The sequence below is a fragment of the Sinocyclocheilus rhinocerous genome, unplaced genomic scaffold, assembly GCF_001515625.1.
Source record: "Sinocyclocheilus rhinocerous isolate Xijiao unplaced genomic scaffold, SAMN03320098_v1.1 scaffold30872, whole genome shotgun sequence".
Taxonomy (NCBI): Eukaryota; Metazoa; Chordata; class Actinopteri; order Cypriniformes; family Cyprinidae; genus Sinocyclocheilus; species Sinocyclocheilus rhinocerous.
This window is the reverse complement of record NW_015636735.1, coordinates 1,767-5,539: the sequence shown is the minus strand read 5'-3', so window position 1 is coordinate 5,539 and position 3,773 is coordinate 1,767. Positions and strand designations below refer to the sequence as shown.

The 3,773-nt window shown below is 32.8% G+C and overlaps 1 long non-coding RNA gene across 1 annotated transcript; it reads left to right on the top strand.

Annotated features, from left to right (window-relative positions):
* Nucleotides 1-135: 135 nt before the first annotated feature.
* LOC107748070 (uncharacterized) lies at nt 136-1,366 on the top strand. Its single transcript, XR_001640877.1, has 4 exons — nt 136-165; nt 261-335; nt 462-530; nt 717-1,366. It is a non-coding gene; the product is annotated as an uncharacterized LOC107748070 (long non-coding RNA).
* Nucleotides 1,367-3,773: the final 2,407 nt, after the last annotated feature.

Sequence of the window (3,773 nt, the reverse complement as noted above, 5' to 3'; positions counted from 1 at the left end):
TTCATTTTAATGATTCAACAAAATCTCGTCTCTTGTGAAATCTGAACATTATTATCATTGTTAACATTCTGTGTTTTGCATGTGTGTTTCATCATCATATTACATGAGGAGTGATTGATTTTTATTTTTTTTTCAGATAATAAAAGAGGAACTGATGAATCGGTGGTGAGTTCAGTAATGCCGGTGATTTAGATATGACTTATGTCTTTAAAGCTCAATAAAGTGTCATTCATGCAGTTTTAACTGTTTGTTGTCTGAAGGTCAAAGATGAGAATGAAGATAAAGTGACGTATGAGACGATCAACATGTCCATTCCTGCTGCTGCGAGAGACCATGTGAGTCAAATAAACCATTAGATATTCAGTTCACTGTCTGTTCTATAATGTGATTGACTGAAAGTGTCAGTGTTATTTGACATATTACAGTGACAGATATGTCTGTTCTGTGTGTTAAATGTTTAGGAGCAGACGGATGATGTGACTTACTCTGAAGTCTCTTCTTCCAGTAAGAAGCCAGTAAAATCGCTCAGTGTGAGTAGATAGCAGCTCATTCGCTTGTTCTTCATCACTGACTGCTTTAGAGAAAACCACAGCAGCTTCTCTCATCTATACGCTGCTGAGATGTAGTTCTGAATCTGAATCTCAGATAAATGAAGCTCTAACAACATGTGGCTGCGGTTCAAACACTGATGGAGAAACTCTGTGCTGTTCTTTCAGGATCATAATGACACAGTGACTTACGCTGCCATCAGATGAACAGAATATGAAGCACAGGATGAACTTTACAAGAACAAGAGCTTCACAAATAGACATTCATTAAAACAGATCACTGCGTGAGCTCCTCATGTCAGCAGCAGATGAGACGTTTTCCACGACTGCTGAGATTCATGGCTTTGCTGCTTGGAAGAATTAGATATTTGTTTGTCAACGAACAGAACTTTTATGTCAGATAGTTGTTGAATTCAAAATCAAAGTGCTGTAAAAATGTTTCCAGATTTTTAAACTAAATGCAGTAGAAACTACTCTTGCTTTCAGCATGTGTATAGCTGTTTTTTTTTAAGAGAAAGATATCAGGTCAGAGCCGGATTTACATCTTATTGTGACTTAGGCAAAAGCAACCCCACCCCCCGTTCCCTATTAATATATAATATTACCACCCCAAAACATATAGTTTTCTCTATCGCAATAAGCGACAAGTTGTTCAGCTTGCATTCAGTCGCTGAAGATTGAATGTAGTTTCTTCACTCTTTTGAGAACAGAGGAAGATGTTTCATTACTCTCGTTGCTAATTCAAAATGTCATTTTAGAGCAAATAAAAGAGGCTTGAGCTATTGATATGCAGAATAATGCAGTTATTTGAGAGAGAGAGAGAGAGCGAGAGAGTCAATTACCCGAGTCTGTGCATCTCTCAAGAATTGCTATATTTCCATCACCCTGTTTTTATGCACATGTTGAAGTATTGCTTCAGAAACAAATGATGGAAACGCCAAATAATAATAATTTAAAAATCCCTTAATTCGCAAAAAAGTTTTTACGTACACTTGAGGTGGATTTTAACTTGTGTGAAATGCTATGCTTTTAAAAGATATGCTAAAACACAAGTATACTTTTTGTGATATTTTAGTGTATTTACAGAAAACATACTTATTGTAATCTTACTTAAAATATATTTTATATTTACTTTGTGTAAGAACGTAGTAAAATTATACAGCTTTTAGTGGGTTTACGTATATTATTTATATGTACACATACTGCAATATTTTTTTTTAAATATTTATGTAATGAACATGGGTTTCAGCCTACTTTTCAAAGCAAGACATTGCAAAAAATTGTTTACATTTTAATATATTCTATAAAGTATGTTAATTCACTCACACATAAATACACTATAGGTCTATAAAATAGGCAAATGCATTCTTACATTGTACCAACTTGTAATGTATTATAAATATAATTTTGTCAACTATGCCTTAGTAATAAGCATACTTAAAATCAGTATGTTGTTATATTTTGTAATCTAATTCAAATACATTTCAATTTCACTTTTAAATGCATTAATGCAATAGGCTATTAACTGTACTTTCCACAAGCATTTCAACATCATATCATTCATAGTGCATCATAAATCATTTTTCCAAAGATAGGCTTAATATCCCTATCTATTTACTTGTTTATGTACCTAAATTCAAACAAGATCAACTTACCATGTGATGCACGAGAACAAACCTCACTGGCTTTTGTGGAAGCTCAGGTGTGCTTGCGTAACACGGACTTGGAAGAAACCACTCGGTTCATATGGATTCTTTTTGTGATGTTTTTGTCTGCGATGAACTTTTTGAAACATGAGCATTTTTGGTGACTTTCAGCGGAGGGACAAAAATCTGTCAGATCTCATTAAAATATAAAATAAGATGAAGGTGAGTACTTGATTACAGAATTTAGATTTTTTTTTTTTAACTGTTCACTAGGTGAACTGTTAAATTAAATAGAGCATTAATTTTTATATATTGATTTTCCCCAGCTTCTAAAAGTGTCTACGTGTGTAGATTTGGAACCTCAAGGTTTCTTTTGTGACTCTAGGTAAGTATTTCATTTCTGTTAATTAAGTTCTGTTTTTTTTAAGCACAGTAGCTACATTCAATCTGACCAATCAGAGCCGAGCTTTTCAAATCGGCTTTGCAGGTAATGGTCCAATCACACTGCTGAATGCTGATGAAACGGTAACATGTTTTCCACAGAAATCATCCCAGTTTCTCTTGATTTTATTTTCCTGACCAGAAAACCCGGCCAGCTCCCGTCTCCCGAGAATAACTTACTTAAATGGTGCTTAAAAGGTTCATCTGCTAAGTCGAAGCAGACACAGACAGATGAAGATACATGTAGTGTACATTGTACTGTTACTGATAAAAAGAAAAAAATGCACTTGATTCACTTCTGCGCTTTGTTTTTCAGTAACTTCTTTATGTGTGTGTGCAGAAAACTGCATTGTGAATCATTTCTATTCAATGACTGAATATTCACAGTGTACTTTCCAGTAATACAGGTATAGCAGAAATGCTCTACAAATTGATTGAAGTACTAATGTTATAGCATCCCACTGATTTATTTGAATTTATTATAATTTATTACAATTATTTTGGTCAAGAGTTTATATATGCTGCTGTACTAAATGTACTCATGGAATGTATCGTTGTAATGTACACAAGATATAGTACATTAAAGTTTTCTACATGTGAAAGTGTGTGTACAGTACATGTGTGTCATGTTAATTTAATGATTTTTGTACTTTTTAACATTCCATTTTAGAATGCTGAAAAATAGCTTTATAACAAACTAATAATGTACTAGTAATGCCTTTCTAATGAGCTGAAATGCTATTGAAAATGTTCTTGAAGAATATTAAAGTGAGGCTTAAAATATATTCTAACTGTACTTCAAGAAGTATAAAAGTGTATATCAAATAACGTAAAGTAGTACAATTAAATGACACTAAAGATACTATATTATAGGGATGTAACGATTCACTCAACTCACGATTCGATTCACGATTTTTTTTTTTTAACAAAATGAGATTTAAGACAAATTATAAATTAAATGTGTCCTTTTATTATTGCTTGGACAAAATACTGTACGTTTCTTTGTGAAATTGAAATATAACACTATAATAATATACTAATATAACACTTGCATATTACTGCTCTTTTGTTGGTTTTGATTGCTTCTATTGTCCTCATTAGTTAGTCGCTTTGGACAAAAGCGTCTGCTAAATGACAA